The following is an 18,936-nucleotide window of genomic DNA, read 5'->3' as shown; positions in this document are numbered from 1 at the left end:
GAAGGAAGTCAGAGATTTTAAGAGGTGGAGATAAGAAAAAAGAACATTCCAGGCATGGGAGAATATTAATGTAAAGGCATGAAAATGAAAGATGAGAAGAAAGTAGGATGACTGGAGCACTGAATGCAGGTAGTAGAATGAATAGATGTTGCAAAGAAGCCAGGTGAGAATTGATGTCAGAAATAAAAACAAAACTAAACCACAAAAACTTCCTAAGAATTAGAGTTGATCAAAATAGAAGGGTCTGCTTCAGGATCTGGTGGCCTCTCTTGCACTGAAGTCTAGATGGCCACTTGTTGAACAGTTGTTCATGTTATTGTTGAACATGTTATAAATGGGAACTGTTTTCATGAATGAGTTTGAGTAAAGGGCCACTAATGCTTCTCTGACTCTCAAATTCTGTGACTCTGTATAAGAAGATTAGGAAAAAAGTGACTGGAATGTAACAATCCTAAAATGGAAAATAAGAGATTTTGTTTGATTCCCTAAGTTATAATGAAGTTTCAAAGAAAGATTCTATAAAAGAGTGGGAAGAAGAAAGTTATGATAATGAAGATTATAAAAATGAGAATTAAGATAATAGTGATGACAAACAGAAAAAAAATATACCAAAGATTATTTGGGTTTTCCCAAAAACATCAAGAAAATGGATGATTAAAAAAAAAAAAAAAGAAATGATCAGGTCACACATTAAGAATGAATGAGAATACATTGTAAGCCACAAAATATTAAAAGCAAAATAAAGTTAACTCTCCAGAATCATGGATGAATAAGGATGTATACAAGGGAACGAACATGAATCTCAAAGGATGATAAGACATATTTCATAAAGGGAATTTCCCTTTTGATGAGACCCTGGATTATCTGAGTATCAAATTTGGAAGTTGCCCCAGGAAGGGGCAACATTAAGTGGAGGGCATAGAAAATGAAGTAATGGATTTGAAGACAACCAAATTGAAGCCATTATTTAATACTTTGTGTAAGCCATTAAACCTTTCAAAGACTCAGTTTCTTCCTCCAAAAAATAGGAATAGTAATATTAGTAATATTAGCTTCAAGAGTGATTATGAAGATTTAATGTTATCATTATAAGTTAGGTAGCCATATTGTTTTGTTTTAAATCTAATCTACCCCCATATTACAGAGCATAGGAGGAGAGAATCATGAGAGTAGATTTAGAGCTAGAGAGAATGCATTTTTCTTTGAAGATATACAACCTCTGGTCAGTGTGATAAGTTGGGTTAATGATCCAGAATCTGATTGCATAATCTGATTCACTTGGACAATAACTCACCTCAAAGGACATGAGCTGGTTCCTTCAACTGTCTTAATCACAAATCAGATCAGCTCTTGGGTGACTGATTAATTGATTGCATGGTCTACAGCTATGATGACAGCTAAAAATAAACAGCCTGAAAATGGTTGATTTGGGACAGCATCTACACATGACTAGAATGGTTAGTAAATTTCCTCAATTAGGAAGAAATACAGCAGTCAAATTAATCAGTGGAGATCAGTGAAAACCAAATAGTCCTTTGATGACTAAGCTTTTCACTTTTCAGTTATTATTATGCAGCCATTCATTTAACAAATGTATGTACTGAGCACCTACTATGTGCTTAGCTCCTTTCCTATTTCTTCAAGCAAAGAAAAAAGTGGTATGATACTTAACCCTTGAAGACCTCTGATTCTATCAGTAACTTGACCCCTTCAGCAAATGTCTTTAAAGTTTTAAGCTTCTCTATCCTCCCCAAAGGATGAAAAATACTTTCAGTATGCATCTCATTGAGGAAGGTGCTTTATAAATCTTTAAAAATATGTTGGAAAATGTGAATTGTTTTCATGTTTAACAACATTGACAATGGATAGACTTATGGGAGACTTATGATTTCACTCTGACTATACAAAAGCAGATAGACCTTTTCTACATATCTTACAGTCTCCTGGGATTCTAGGACAAAAAGTGTCTTGATTAGAATCACATAATAAGCATATTCTAGAACTTGAAGGAAAGCTGTCCTGGCTCTAATTCTATCTTTCTAGTATGTTACACCATCTCTACCAACAGCAACAATAGAACAGGAACGGCAGCAACAACTACCATTCCCAGGCAGCTTGTTACCACTTACTGAAATAGCATCATAGGTAGGAAGTGTTAGAAGAGGTTGTTGAAGGGGAAAAGAATTGTGGGTGGGCGAACAGGAAGGAGTATCTGGAAGAAGTGGGACTTGCATGAGGCCCTGAGGACAGGTGGGATTTAGATAGATATAGATTAAGGTTGGAGTATAAATGAAAAAATTATGCAGAGATAGAAATGAATATTAAGTCTTCAGAGGATTTTGAAATGAAAATACAAATGGGGGAGATGGTACACAAAGAGGAATAATGGTAGATAAGACTAGAAAAGTCAATTGGAGCTATCTTGTAAAGTATCTTAATTGCCAGACTTAGGAATTTTAATTTTATCCAGTAGATCAGTGGTATCAAGAAATGGAAGTCACTAAATTATACAGAAGAATTCCTGCAGGACATATATTGAGACACATATTGACTTAGAAAACCACATATTAACAGTATGTTCTATCATATTTTTTACTTATTTTATTAAATATTTCTTAATTACATTTTAATCTGGTTCTAATATATTCTGGACTGTGGTCCACTTACCAATATTTGATACTTCTATTCTTTGAACAATAATGACCAGTCATTGAGCAGGTCCACGCTTACACTAGTACTGGCCTCTACAACTTAACACCAGAATGTAGGAAGGAATGACAATTTCTTTTTAAATCTTAGAGAGTTGGTGACATAAGTAAAGTAGTAGATGGAGCACTGGGGTTGGGATAAGGAAGACCTAAGTTCAGATTTTGCCTTACACATTTATAATTATTACCTATGGCATGTATTTCTTTCAAGCTCCAGTTTCCTCATCAGTTTAAATAATACTGATAACAATATCCTGTTAATATTAATGGTACCTACCTCATAGAGTTATTGTAAGGATAATGGATAAGTTAATATGTTAAGTATTTTTCAAATCTTAAGGTGTTATAAAATCCGCTTCATCCACATAGCTTATAAAATTAATCTAAAGACATTATTTGTGCATTGGTTTCTTATGGCATCATCCAACCACCAGGAAATTTCTTCCTCCTCCTTTTATGCTAGTTTTGAACAAGCTTGATGATGTTTGGATGACATAAGATATTTGATCATATGGGTATGGTATAAGTAAATTTTTTTGAAACAACTACTATGTAGGTTCTATTCTCATGGATTCTTCCCAATCTAGACAGTCCAAACACATCCATATCCTGGGTTTAAGAAAATAGTGTGGGTGCTTGGTATCAGGTCTGCCCATTAGCTGTTCAATAGAAGATAGCAAATATCACCCCTCCCCAGTTCCCATTCCCCACCCTCCCTAGACAAACTGCTACCAGTTCAGGCTGCTTTTACACTGCATTTGGGGACATATCCAGTTGCCTGATCTATATGCTCCTTCAGGACCCAGATGATTCCAAACAAGAGAGTGAGTCTGGTGATTTTGCACAGCCCTGCCTCATTTAAAATCCAACTCACTTGCAAGTCAGTATATCATTTCCTGATGTCATTGCTTTTTGAAAATTAAGGACAAATAACAATCTGTCAACAGTAGTAGCTGCCCCAATTGGAACTCACCTGGTCAGTTCCAGTTACTCCTTCCTTACTTTCCTCTTTTCCTTTCTTTTTTCTTTCATTCTTTTATTCTTCCTCTCCCTCCTTTCCCTTCTTTTCCTTTCCCTTTGTGGGAAATCATACCTTTACCTATTGGTGCTTTTCCCAAAAGTATATAAATTTTGATTTCTGAACCCTTTCAACTACTACAGGCTACATTTTTTTCTCTTCTCTACCTATTTATTCTATTTTGTTTCATTTATGATTTCTTGATGTGTAGTACTGAAAAAAAAGGCTTTAAATAAAGCCCATTAGGATTCAAATAGAGGTAATAGATGGTACCTTAAACCCCAATCACTGTGGCTCTCTTAATCGGTCAGAAATAAATCTCAGACCAAGCTTGGGCTGGGACCTCTTGGTCATTGTTTGGATTTTAATGGTTCTTGATGAATATAAATAGCAATTTGTCTGTTCTGGCCAGAAACCTGAGGGTTTTCTTCTCCCAATCTTATTTTATTTTTTGAGTAGTAAAAAGAGGCCATTTGAAAAAAAAAAAAAAAAAAAAAAAAAACTAGCCTTAATCACTGAAAGGCCTCAGACAAACTGTGGGAAAGACTTTAGCTTAAAAAAAAATCAAGGTCCCCTTCTACATCCACAGTCATCTCCAGTCATCCTAATCTATATCTTTCCAATGGACCCAGATGACTGGAGGAGAAAGTGAGGTTGATGACTTTGCACAGCATTCCCTCCTTCAAATCCAACTCACTTGCAAGTCAAAACTTCAACTTTCTGGTCTTCTTGGAGAATGAAAGACAAATATCAGTAACAACAGAATGCTAAATGATATCCACTGCCTGTTCATCCTTGATGTGGTTAAGGATTCCCCTAAGTAGGAAGAACGACTTCTCTACTATAGGTACTTCCTGAGTTTTCTTCTTGAACAACCATTCCTAGAGAGTTTGCATGATAGCTCGTCTAAGTCACTTGTAAGCTTTGATTCTTTATACTGCTTCCACATTATGGATCAGGTCAATTTGAATAACAAGGTCCATAGCTCATTAGCTGGAACATCAATTAAACTTTCATTTGACAAGCAAAATAAAAATTCCATTGGTTGACATTCAAGGTCCTCCAAAATTTCAAGCAATCAATAATTGAATTTCACAATCAATTATTAATTGCCTTTATGTGCATTAAATGCATTAATATGCAACCCACAGTGTTGACTGCTGAGGATAAAAAAGAAAGAAGGAAAAGTAATCCCTACCATCTATCCTTCAAACAAATTATTTCAAATAAAAATATTAATTACAAAAATGAAACAGCTCCTGTGCTCAAAGATCTGACAATCTACATAAATAAATATACTTATTTAGGCACTTTTACCTTTAGAAAGATAAATAAATAAAAAAAATTCAAGGAGAAAGGAAAGTATAAATGATGAGGTTTTGTAGTGGCTGGATGGGAATGGACAGGGAATTGTTGTAAACAATCTAGAATCCTATTTACTTCTGGAGCATTGATAGGATTATAAGTGAACCTTTTAACTTTGATAGGCCTTTTGTCCTTTAAGTGAACTTTATTATAGCCCCACCTAAGTGGAGATCTCTAGTAGAATTTTTAGCATTGACAAAACCATCATAATTCCAATTACTGTATCCAATTAGAAAGAGTTGTGATATCAGCCTTGGGTTATATTTCTCCTAAAAAAAAAAAAAAAAAAAAAAGGACCTACTTAAATTGTAAAGCCTGCCAATTTCTAATCTTCCTAGGAATTTTAGTGCTCCTGTAAAGCCGGAGAAACTGACCAAGACAAAAACTAGAGAACAATTTAATAGTTTATTAAATGGAGAGATTTACTAGGACCCAAATGATCCATGTTTGGTCCCAGGGCTGAACGAGACTATTTCTTCAAAGAATCCAGCCCTGAGTATCAAACAGCAAGATTTTTTATAGGATACCAAGAACAATGACATAATGGGGGAGGTACCTGGATGGAGATAACCTAATGGGGGGAGGCACCTAGGATGACATAATGGAGGAAGGTACTGGAGAGGTTACTGATATTCTAATGATGTCTAAAATGGATAGACCTTTATCCTGTCAAACATTAAGAAGGAATGACTATAGCCTAAAGATATAAAACCTTTATCTCATCAAACATTAAGAAGGAAAGGTTATAACCTGAGGCTGAGTAACTAAATAGGACAATTGGGAAAATGAGTCAGGACATTAAAAGGGAACTGTGGCACAACATTCCCCACTCTCTCTCTTCTAACTATTCAAATCTTTGCATTACCTTCCTCTAGAAGGTCTTAACACCTTAATTTTGACCAACTCTATGTGAAGTAAATAGACCAAATAAAAATCAAAATAAAGCTAGAACAAGCAAGGACTTATGGCAAGATCAAGTCTCTCCCTGATAACCCCAGAGTTAATCAGCAATACACAAAGTCCTTATTACAATCATACCTGGTCCTCTGCAGTTGGGTAGCTTATGGACAGTTCACTGTGAGTTAGGTCTCTGGTTATTTGTGCATGACTCGGCCTCTGTTTATAGAGCAGCAGGGTTCAAGACAGTTGTGCTGCCCTTTCAGAGGGGCAACCCACTCTAGGGGAGAAGGGTGAAGCTTGGAGTAGCTCTACCTGTCCCTGCCCAGAGGAACAGACAGGGCTGCAGAAAGGATCAGGTTTCTGACCAAATTATGCAGTTAGACCAAGGCAGGCAAACCCCAAACTTTTAGAGGCCCTATATCAACTACAAGGTCCTTTTAAATACGCTGAAATACTAATTAAGGATCTGGGGTAACAGGAGTGGAGAAACAACAGGTCAGAGAGACTGACAGTCCCAAGACAGGTATCTGATTTCTGGTTGTTTCTAAAAAATAATCCAAAAACTGAGTCCGCCTGGGCAATTCCAACAGAATAAAGGATTAGAAAGTTAAAGCATAACCAGCAAATCGTAGTCCAGTAAATTTAAGCAAGGATTAAAAAATGAAAAGGACTGTTTAAAGGATTTCCAATTAAATCTGAACTAGTAAAATAGGGGGTAGGGCAGAAGTGCCTAAGAAATACACCAGTTTCCTCAATTTCCTATTTCTTCTTCTCCCTTTTTTTTTTTTTTTCATGGAAAGGAATTATCAAATAATCATCCCACATATAAAGCATATACATATGCATATAACAGACTAAAAATCCCTCAAACATAATAGCAATAGTTACACAAATTTAATAATTTCCATTCCAAGTCTTAAACACACAGTAATGCAGTTAAAATTCTAACAATTCATCCACTTTCCCACTCCTCCATATCAGTCCAAATTACATCAGGAGAAGGGGCGATGGTTCTCAAAAGCTGCTTCCTGCTGAAAATGGGTGAAGATACTCAATCTAACAAAGAAAAGTTAGAACAGTCTGAGATAGAAAGACTGGTCCACCAGGACTGCTACAAGATATGGCCTCTCATTAGTTATAAACCTTAAAAAAAAAAAAAACTTGAATATCCAGACACAACATCTAGTAACCAATAGATGACCAGACTAAATACTTATTTGCTCAAGTATTTAGGATATAATGATTACAGATAATCAGATTGGAAACAGCAAGGTATGACATAATTGAATTGCATTAAACAATTTCTTATTGACCATTGCTCTAATTATAGAAATCAGTTACAGGAAGAAAAAAAATGCAGTGACATATTAACTACAAACCCAAGAAATTTTACCTTCAATAACAAATCCTAAACAGATATTTAACATAACCTTATATTTATAGAAATCAATTCGCTGCTTTTAGCCAAGAACCAGGTAGCTACAACTTGATAAAACAAAAAACAAAACAACAACAACAAGAAAAAAAAACACATGGAACAGTTTAGAGGGAGGGGGGAGGAGAGGATTCTATGTGGCTGCCCTTCCCCCCATTCCACCTCCAAAGAGACGTGGGGGGCAAGGGGGAAATGGGGGGGGGAAGGAAAGTCGAACTAAACTTCACTCCAGGCTAACTAGATGCTCCAACAGCTGAAGTAACAACAGTAGGGGGCAAGTTTAAATCTTTACCTTTGAAGACAAAAGACCCCTACCCCACCCAACCTTTAAAGTAGCAGAAATCAGTGGGGGAATGGGTGGGGAAGATTCCATAAAACTCACATGTCCAGCAGAGCTGGATTTAAAGAATAACTTATAATGTTATAATATAGGAAACAAACTCTGAACCAAACTAAAGACAGCTTTAAATTATCAACAACACAAAACTGCTTTTCCTATTATATTTCAAATAATGAAACAGCATAGTTTCTTTCTCTCCCTCTGGCCCCATGTGGCCATTATTCCCAGTGGACTCCTAAATTCTAACTTGGCCAGAGTTGAAGCCTTCAGAAAATCTAAGAATCTCCTATTATTCTGAGAATCTAAGTGCTAGCACAAACAGGTATCAGACCAGGTGTCTCTTAGACACACAAAGCCAGAGGCTGTTATCCAGCATCCCAAATAATGACCTCAGAATTCAATGCCCGTCAGTATTCTGTTATTCTGAGAATCCAGGTACTAACACAGACAGACAGACAGACAAAAACAGATCAGAATGTGTCTTCCAACACTTGGACTTACTCTCCCCTGACTGAATAGAAAGTATCTACTGTCTGTTGTCGCCCCAGCTGGTGAACTGCTCTTTTCCTGGAGCCTCTGGAGGAATCCAGAGCACTAACCTTTCCCAAAAAAAAAGAAAATCCAGATTCCCAACTGTTTCCAGGCTCAAAGTGGAGACTTGAAATGTCTCTAACCCCTAGTGCCATTCTCAGTTTCTGATATCTCACTGGGAAGCTCCAAAATGTAATGCCAGAGAAACTGAGCAAGACAGAGATTAGAGACCAATTTAATAGTTTATTAAATGGAGAGATTTACTGGGACCAAAGGATCCATGTTTGGTCCCAGGGCTGAACGAGACTATTGCTTCAAAGAATCCATCCCTGAATATCAGACAACAAGATTTTTTTATAGGATAACAAGAACAATGACATAATGGGGGAGGTACCTGGCTGGGGATAACCTAATGGGGGGAGGCACCTAGGATGACATAATGGAGGGAGGTACTGGAAAAGTTACCCATATTCTAATGATGTCTAAAATGGATAGACTTTTATTCTGTCAAACATTAAGAAGGAATGGTTATAGCCTAAAGATATAAAACCTTTATCTCATCAAACATTTAGAGGGAAAGGTTATAACCTGAGGCAGAGTAACTAAACAAGACAATTGGGAAACTGGGTCAGGACATTAAAAGGGAACTGTGGCACAACACTCCAATCAATGATATAATCCCACATTTTCCAAATACATTTGCCCCTTAAAAGAATCTTGCTCCTGGTTAAAATCCCCTTTCCTTGCCAAAAACTCTCAGATTTAGCCTTCTCTTAGTAGTATAATAATTTTTTTGTCCCTTGGTTTGGAAAAGGTCTAAGCCTACAAATTCTTTTTATAAAACACACAACACTGGCCCATAATCCCCATATATTTTTTCAGTGTTGCCCCCATGGTGAGGTATAGATTCTAGGGAAATATAGCAGTGGTTTGAGGATCCCCTAACCTTGGGGTGCATTTGTTCCGGAAATCTCTCTGATACTGCTCAATTCATTTCTGATTGTCAGATAGCATCTGACCTCAGGATAGTCCCACAGATTAAACTCCTGAGACAATAGTGAATATAATGCTGTATGGGAAGGGGAAAAGATCCCCTCTGAGACACAGGTCCAAATGCTAAAAACTTCATGAACCTCAAATTCTGTGGCAAAAAAGGAAGTTTTATTTTTCACTAAGAAGCTCTTTCTTAGTTGGCAAATCTCTTTTTTTTTTTTTTTTTATTTATTTAATAGCCTTTTATTTACAGGATATATACATGGGTAACTTTACAGCATTAACAATTGCCAAATCTCTTGTTCCAATTTTTCACCTCTTACCCCCACCCCCTCCCCTAGATGGCAGGATGACCAGTAGATGTTAAATATATTAAAATATAAATTAGATACACAATAAGTATACATGACCAAAACGTTATTTTGCTGTACAAAAAGAATCAGACTCTGAAATATTGTACAATTAGCTTGTGAAGGAAATCAAAAATACAGGTGGGCATAAATATAGGATTAGAATTCAATGTAATGGTTTTAGTCATCTCCCAGAGTTCTTTTTCTGGGCATAGCTAGTTCAGTTCATTACTGCTCCATTAGAAATGATTTGGTTGATCTCGTTGCTGAGGATGGCCTGGTCCATCAGAACTGAGTCATCATATAGTATTGTTGTTGAAGTATATAATGATCTCCTGGTCCTGCTCATTTCACTCAGCATCAGTTCGTGTAAGTCTCTCCAGGCCTTTCTGAAATTATCCTGTTGGTCATTTCTTACAGAACAGTAATATTCCATAATATTCATATACCACAATTTATTCAGCCATTCTCCAACTGATGGACATCCATTCAGTTTCAGTTTCTAGCCACTACAAAAGGGCTGCCACAAACATTCGTGCACATACAGGTCCCTTTCCCTTCTTTATAATCTCTTTGGGATATAATCCCAGTAGTAACACTGCTGGATCAAAGGGTATGCACAGTTTGATAACTTTTGAGCATAGTTCCAAACTACTCTCCAAAATGGTTGGATTCGTTCACAACTCACCAAGAATGAATCAATGTCCCAGTTTTCCCATCCCCTCCAACAATCATCATTATTTTTCCTGTCATCTTAGCCAATCTGACAGGTGTGTAGTGGTATCTTAGAGTTGTCTTAATTTGCATTTCTCTGATTAATAATGACTTGGAGCATCTTTTCATATGACTCGAAATAGTTTCCATTTCTTCATCTGAGAATTGTCTGTTCATATCCTTTGACCATTTTTCAATTGGAGAATGGCTTGATTTTTATAAATTAGAGGTAATTCTCTATATATTTTGGAAATGAGGCCTTTATCAGAACCTTTGACTGTAAAAATATTTTCCCAGTTTATTGCTTCCCTTCTAATCTTGTCTGCATTAGTTTTGTTTGTACAAAAACTTTTCAGTTTGGTATAATTGAAATTTTCTATTTTGTGATCAGTAATGATCTCTAGTTCTCTTTGGTCATAAAGACCTTCCCTTCCACAGGTCTGAGAGGTAAACTATCCTATGTTCCTCTAATTTATTAATAATTTCATTCTTTATGCCTAGGTCATGAACCCATTTTGACCTTATCTTGGTGTACGGCGTTAAGTATGGATCAGTGCCTAGTTTCTGCCATATTAGTTTCCAATTTTCCCAGCAATTTTTATCAAACAGTAAGTTCTTATCCCAAAAGCTGGGATCTTTGGGTGGCAAATCTCTTAATGAAGAAATTTGCAAAGAATGAGTTTACAAAAACTTATTTTATGAGCAGATCTTGGTGAGCAGTTTGAGCTGATTATCAGACCAGGATCTCCCAATTGAATGAAAATCACTTTGAAGGCTGTATTTCAGAATTTAGAATTTCCTGAATGGGGATCCTCACTATCCAAAAGATTAATGGAGGGTGATTTGTTCAAGATTTCCAATTGAATGATACTGCTTATCTTAGGAAAAATGTTTGTATGGAAAATATGCCTTCTTTCAGACTTTCCAAAGTCAGAAGCCTTGAATCACCCTTCTTTTTTCAGATCAAAGGGGACACAGATTTTACAGATTAAAGGGGACACAATTTCACCCATCAAATAGACCACTCCTCAGTTCATTGCTGATTGTCAGATAGATAATCTATATGTCAATTCTTCAAGAGCCTTCACAGCTGTGGGTCATAGCATCTGAAGGAGTTGCAGGGCAGCCTTTGCTGACACAGGTGTTGCAGACTGTGAATATGATAAATTGGAGGCAGAGGGAAGAGGGGAGAGGTCAGACAACAGAAAGGCCTCTTAGAGAGGTCAGAGAACAGCAGCAACTGCCCCTCAGTCTCCTTGTATCACCCTCTCACATGAGGAGATCCATTCTGTAGGTCTGGGTTGGATCTCTAGCAGCCACTGTCAGGTGGCTCCTATGTATTCCACCAGTCAGTGATAACCAAATTGCAGAGACCACTCCTCAATTTATTGCTGATTGATAATCTTGTCAGAGAGAACCAAGTTCTGGAGACCACTCCTCTGGGCTGTAGATTTAGCATGTCAATGACAAAAAGGTGAATAAATGTCTCTTTGTTTCTTTTTCTTTATTGAATTCAGTATACTTTTAATAGCATTACAATTACAATAAGCTTTGCCCCTTGGCTAAGGAAATGGGTTTGATGTAATAGAACTGTGTCTCCCTGCTCTTTTGGGGAGTGGGTCTGGGTAGGAAAAAACCCTAAATCTCAATCCCTCCCAGTTCTGGAAAAACTATCTGGTTCCCATGGGAAACTCCAACCTCCAATTGATCTGGGACTCACTTTGGTGGGGGAAACAATCACCACCCTTATTGATTTGGAAATTGCTCCCTAGTCCCAAACCACAGAAGGCTAAATAAAAAACAAAACTCTATACCCCAAACTTAGCTATCTTCCTAATCAGGAAGCGACCCACTGAGTGACATAGTTTCTCAGTGAAATAAACTCATTTTGCCAAAAACCTCACTTAGAGATTGGGACTGCAAATTCTTTTGCAAAATCTGCAACATTGGCCTGGGGACCCCTATCACTATTATGGTACCTTCACCCCTCAACAGGTTCAAGCCTACAAATTCTTTTGAGGCATCTTGTCACACAGTTTATGACTGCAAACTTTTGGGGTCCCACTTCTCAATCTCCATACCTCATTACTTTGGTGGGTAACCCATCATTTTGCTCAACAATAAAGGCAGGAGGATAAGTGAAGGACTCTTATGTGACTTGATAATTGAATTAATCTTGAAAAAAGCTAGAGAGAGAGATGAGAGGCTACATCGTAGGAAATGAAAAACAGCTATGTTAATGGAAAAGCTTGACTCCACACTTCTCTCCATTCAAACTGTGCTTTGTTAAAAACAAACAATAACCATGAAACCACCTTTAGCTCTCTCCATCTCTGCAACTTCCTTCATGCTTTTTTCCTACATCTAGAAAGTCTTCCTTCCTCTCCTTCCCTTGGCTAATTCATAGCAAACTTTTAAAAGCAACAGAAATATCTCCTCAAGGAGCATTCCTATCAGTAATGTCTCCCTACACAAATCTCACATTCTTTCTTTTATTAACCTCTTTTATTATCATTGTGGTTATCTCTATTTATATCTTATCCCCACTAGAGACAGTAAGCCCTAAAAAGATAAGAGAAAGGTGGAGAAGGGAGAGGGAGAAATATTTATTAAGAAGCTATTATGTGTCAGGTACTATGCTAAGCACTGCATAAATATGTCTCATTTAATCCTTATAACACTCTGAGAAGGTAGATGTTATTATTATCCCATTTTACAGTTAAGGAAACTGATGTAGATAAAGTTAATAATTTGCCCAAGATCATACAGCTAGTAAGCATTTAAAGATGTATTTGAACTCAGGTCTTCTTAATTTCAAGTGCAACACTATAGCCACTGCACCACTTTGATAACTATGTAGGTACCATATCTTATCTTACCATTATATTTGTTTCAGAGCTTAACAAAGAGCTCTACATGAATCAGGTATTTAATAAATGTTTTCTGAATTTCTTATGTTGAGATTGAAAGGTCTATTGTTAAAGCAGTACATGTGAAAGATTAGGCTGGCAAGCAAAGCAGCATGGATTAAAGAGAAGAGACTTGAGAATGCAGAGACAGTTTCATTTCCCATTTCAGAGAACACAAACAGAATGCTTGGTTTATGTGTGTGAGCAGATTGAATATGCTTTCCCTTAATATGATAACATCTTTTGTTGGTTGAATCTATAACTACATCCAAACATGGCTGTCCAGTATATATTTTAGGAGTTAATTCATTTTTCCTTTCTTTTGTATCATTGGCAATTTTCACTTGATGGATTAGTTCTGAATTGTTCATTAAGGTACCTGGAATAACCAAATGGCCAGAGAACCATTGACTGTCAAAGCTGGAAGGCATATCAGAAATTATCAGTATTATCCCTTCATATATTATCCAATGAGGTAATGTGTATAAAACACTTTGCAAACCCCTAAAGCATTACATAAATGTCAACTATTGTTATTATGTTAATTTTCACTAAGGGCTGAAGAACAATTCTTTAAATGATAGTTCTGTAAGCTTGACTTTGTTCCCTGACAAAATCCTTCTTGATCCTCTAAGCCATTAAATTATTCAATCTGTGATATACATATACACACATATGTGTGTCTATCAATTTGCACACATATGTATATATACATACATACAAATAAATATATGTATGTATATAATTCTTTTTATTTTTACTTCACATTCATTTAAAAGTACATATACATCCTTGCCCAACAAGTTTTCCTTTGTAACTAACATTAAAAATAAGGGAAAAAAAAACACTTTAGCAAAACCTTTCAACTTAAACAACACATCTGACAGCATATATAACTTTCCATAATTGTAGTTCCTCACCTTTAGGAAAAGTAGAGAAATGCATCTTTTTTACTTCTTCTCCATGGCCAAGGCTTTTTATTACAATTATGTTTTTTTTTTTTCTGTTTATGTTATTGTAATCAATGTATTCCTGATTCACTTTATCATCTATCAATGCATATATCTTCACATATTTCTCAAAATTAATCATTTTTTACAATCCCCAAATATTCTTTTACATTCATGTATCATGATTTATTTAGTTATTCTACCACAGAAACATGCAATTTATAATGGATAATCTTTGGAAGTAATGGACAACAATAAGAGACTGCTTTATCCATAAGAATGATCTTAATAGTAGTATTGCAATTTCCTATTGTTGTGCCACAGTTCTTTTCTAATTGTCCTGACTCAGTTTCCCTAATTGTTCTGCCTTAGTTTCCCTAATTGGTCCTGCCTTGATTTCCTTAATTGTTCTGCCTCAATCTCCTTACTTGCAAACCCCTCCTCCCTCTCCCTGCCTCTGGTTCATGAAACCTGATATAACTCAGGGCTACTTGCTCTAAGGTCAATGTATAAACTCAGAAAGGGGGACTCCAGATATTGTGTCTATAGTCAGACATTTTCTTAACTCCTAGATTGTTAGAATTTATAGTTTTCCCTCCCATCCTGCTAGAATCAAATTTATGGTCCTGAATCTTCCCGCTCTTTGCTTCCTGCCTTTGTTTCTCTTTTTACTAGAGTCCTATAAAAAGACCTGGGAGTCTCACATTCACCACTGGATATTTTGAGATGAGAGTCCTGTCCAGTCAATCAATTAGGCTCTGCAATAAATAAAATATTAAAACTCTCTAATCTCTACCTTGCCTCAGTTTCTCAGACATTACACTATCTAACATGAGATTTACCACCTAGTCCACAATCTGAGTCCTTCCTTCCTATTGTTTTTATCCTAATCTCCAAAAGTTCTTCAGTGTTGTTGAGGGAATTAAGTAAATTACTATCCTTTTTCTGTTTACCCGCAGTTTTTGTAGGCATACATCTCTAAACACCCTTTGTCTCTTACCTTCCATCTTCCCATTGTGTTTTTCTCCCCACAATAGATAATGAAACACTTTTTAAAAATGCACCAGTGTATATATCATAGAATAACTTCTAAAGTATAGAATTTGCTTTGTGGAATATGACTGTGACTTTGTTTTATTCCTTTTCCTTAATTGTAAAATATCTCCTAACTCTTTTGTTTCTTATATACTTCTTATCCTTTGACAATATCTCTTTTTTCTTTTATTTCTCAGTTCAATTTTTAATTATTTTTAAAAATATGAAACTTTACTTAATTGATTAAGTATTTCTTGAAAATTATATTTATTTACCCTTGTTTTATTTGAAGTATTTGTAAAATAAATATTTTACTTGGCATTTTATTATTTCTTTGAGGATTTTGCAGAAGTTCCTCAAAAAACTCTTTTTTTGTGTGTGTAATGATCTATCCTTTTCTCTCATCTCTCCTGGACTTATTAAACTAAAATTTTATAGGAACATTGTTTTTAATTATAAGTTTTGCAGTTGGTAATTCAGGGGATAGAGCATTTGATCTAGTAAAGAAGACAAGAGTTCAAATACTGACTCATACATTTACTAGCTGTGTGACCCATGGACAAGATACTTAAACTTTATCTGACTCAATTACCTCATCTGTAAAATAGGAATGATATTCTGCCTCCCAAGGTTATAGTGAGAACAAAATAATATATTTGCAAAGAAGTTAGCACAATACTGGACACATAGTTGGTGTTCAATAAATGCTGCTCCCTATTTTTTGTTTTTGTTTTTGGCTTTAGGGAACATGGTTATCTGTGCTTTTCAGCATTTTCTTTTGACTATTAAATAATACTGAATTACTCAAATTTAAGTTTCATCTTAGCAGAAATATTTTCTCCTGGGTGCTTATACAACTTGTTGTTTGGTTTTAAAATTGTGAAATTAAACCACTGCCTACTTTGGAGTTTTATTATTATAATTTTCTTTCTTTTCCTTCTATCAATTGATACTTTATCATCTGTATTCATATGTTACGTGTATTTTTTATATTTTGCTGCGAACTATTGAACTCAATTGCTATCGTCCTTTTGGAAGGGCTATCTTAAGTTATCTTGTAACTTTTTTTCTTGAGGGTCAATTTTTTTTGGGAGTCATATTAAAGGAAGTTTACATCACAAAGAAGAAAATAATAGATCTAGAGTCAGAAATCACTCTTGACTAAGTCACTTAAGCTCTGTTTGCCTCAGTTTCTTCAACTAAATTGGAATATTGAATAAATAAAATAAGGAAAATAATAGAACCTACATTACAGTGTTATTGCCAGTATCAGATGAGATATTTGTAAAACAACAACAATAACAAAAAAATTCAACAGTGCCTGAAGCAAAGTAGGCAATATATAAATGTTTAATCTTTCCCTCCTCATGTAGAATGCATGTGCTTTTTTAAAGTACTTTCATTTTCCTTCTCTTCTGTGATATAGGAATTATCTACATGGAAGCAAGATCCATCCAAGGAATACTCAAGGGAACACTGGAGCATAAATTTGTAATTTTTTAAACTGATTCTTTCTGATACTTTAGAATATGGGAACTAAATGGGAAGTTTCTGACTTTATTTCATGAGGGTTTTTACTGATTTTTGGTTTTATTGATGCTATTTGAATATATCTTATGTTCATCCCTTTCTCCTCACATGGGTATCCTCTTAATTAAAATGTATCACAATGTCTACCTATGCATTAATAGGCTGTGACTGCAGGTGCCAGTGACCTGAACCAAATCATATTTTTTATTTGTCATTATGTTTTGCAGAATTCAGCTCTGAAAGAAGCCTAATTTATCAGTAGCAGAAGTAGGCCCTTTAATTCTTAAATTCACTGGATCATCACCTCTACTTTGTCTTGCTAATTAGTATATTAGCTTTGGCTCTAGTATGGGGAGCATTCCTCATTCTTCTCATCCATTTACACCTCTTCCCTGCAAGAGAGAAAGAAGTAAAATATAAAAAATATTAATCAGGTTTAGAACAAGATTATTCCTACTCAAAAAATGATCACAAATGAGAGATTGAAAGTCATTTTACTGAGACACAAGACACTTTTTCAATGTTACTAATTATATTAAACCTTTACTGACTAGATTACTATCAAATGTTGATCATCACCTTTTCAGTCACCCTTCACTTTCTGCTGCTAACTTATTCCTTAAAGCTAGTTCCTTCCTATTATATTATAACTGCTATTATAACTGTAATGATTCATTGTGTATCTTTGTGGTTGAATCACAATACATTACCTTTCTCCTGCAATTTCGGGCCTTTGAGGAACAAAATGTCCATTATAAAGGAAGAAATAATACTATTATCATGAGAACACTGGAAGTAGCTTGGCCAGTTGACTTCATATGCCTTGTTGAGGCTATGTCAAAATTATATTGGGATTGAGAAGAGCCTATTGATAAATTCACAGCTCATCACCCTTAGCGCTGCTCCCAAAAAATCTTTCAAAGGTTTCTTATTTTATCACCTAAAGCATGTCACCCATATTCTATTGTCATAGGGCAGAGAAATGACCGACACAGACCTCAGGTTATATCATATTTTCAAGTATCAAAAAATCCTCCCATCACAAAGCTATCTCATGGTCAGGAGTGATAAACAAGCATGCCAAAGGCTCACCCAATAAGCCATTTTGTCCACAGTGTATTGAGAATTCCAAAGAAAGTTTAGGCATATTCTACCTGAATGGCCTCTACAATTCCTTCTAACTTGTTAGAGTGGCTCATCAAACATCACCTAGTTTACTGAAATAGTTTCTATTTGACCTCCTTCTTCCTCTCCTTTCTCTAATTTATCCTTCACATAACTGTCAAAGATTTCTTCTTTCCTAAGGCAAAGATCTGACTATATCATGCCCTCACTGAAAAACTTTCAGTGGATGTCTATTAATAGAAAATTACTCAAGAATTTATGGTTTCAAATATGTGGCAAGTCCCTTTCCCAGTAAAGATGACAATCTCTCTGTAAAGATTTAAAATTTTAAAGGCCTGTTGATTTTCAGAAAGGTTAAGTGTTATTCTCTGTTGTCACAAACATAGTACTTGGTTATAGAGTTAGCAAGTGTAGGGAGTATGGAATCCCTATTTCCTCCAGGGTAAGATTCAAATTCTTTGATAAGTCTTAAATTAAGCCTCAACAATTTCAATAGACTTGTGATGGAGAGACCCATCTGCATCCATAAATAGGACTCTGGAGGCTGAATGTGGATCACAACATTGCATTTTCATCGTTTTTGTTGTTGTTTGCTTGCTCCTTTTTTCTTCAGATTTTGATCTGGTTTTGTTTTGTTTTGTTTAGCATGATAAATATAGAAATATGTTTGAAATAATTGCACATGTTTAACATATATTGGATTACTTGTTGTCTAGGGGAAGGGGGAAAGGGAAAGGGGAAAATTTGTCACAAAGTTTTGAAAAGGTGAATGTTGAAAACTATCTTTGAATGTATTTTTAAAATAAAAAAAAACTATTATTAAAAATAAATAAATAAATTAGGTCAAACAAACCTAGAAACTATATGAACACAATTGCAAAACATTTCTCACTCAAATAAAGTCAGATCTAAACAACTGGAAAAATATGATTTGCTCATGGATGCCACAAGCTAATATAATAACAGTTCTACCTAAATTGATCTACTTGTTCAGTGCCATACCAAACTGCCAAAAATTATTTTACATGGCTAG

The sequence above is a fragment of the Sarcophilus harrisii genome, chromosome 1, assembly GCF_902635505.1.
Source record: "Sarcophilus harrisii chromosome 1, mSarHar1.11, whole genome shotgun sequence".
Lineage (NCBI taxonomy): Eukaryota > Metazoa > Chordata > Mammalia > Dasyuromorphia > Dasyuridae > Sarcophilus > Sarcophilus harrisii.
The sequence above is the reverse complement of the archived record's forward strand: the minus strand, read 5'-3'. Positions refer to the sequence as shown.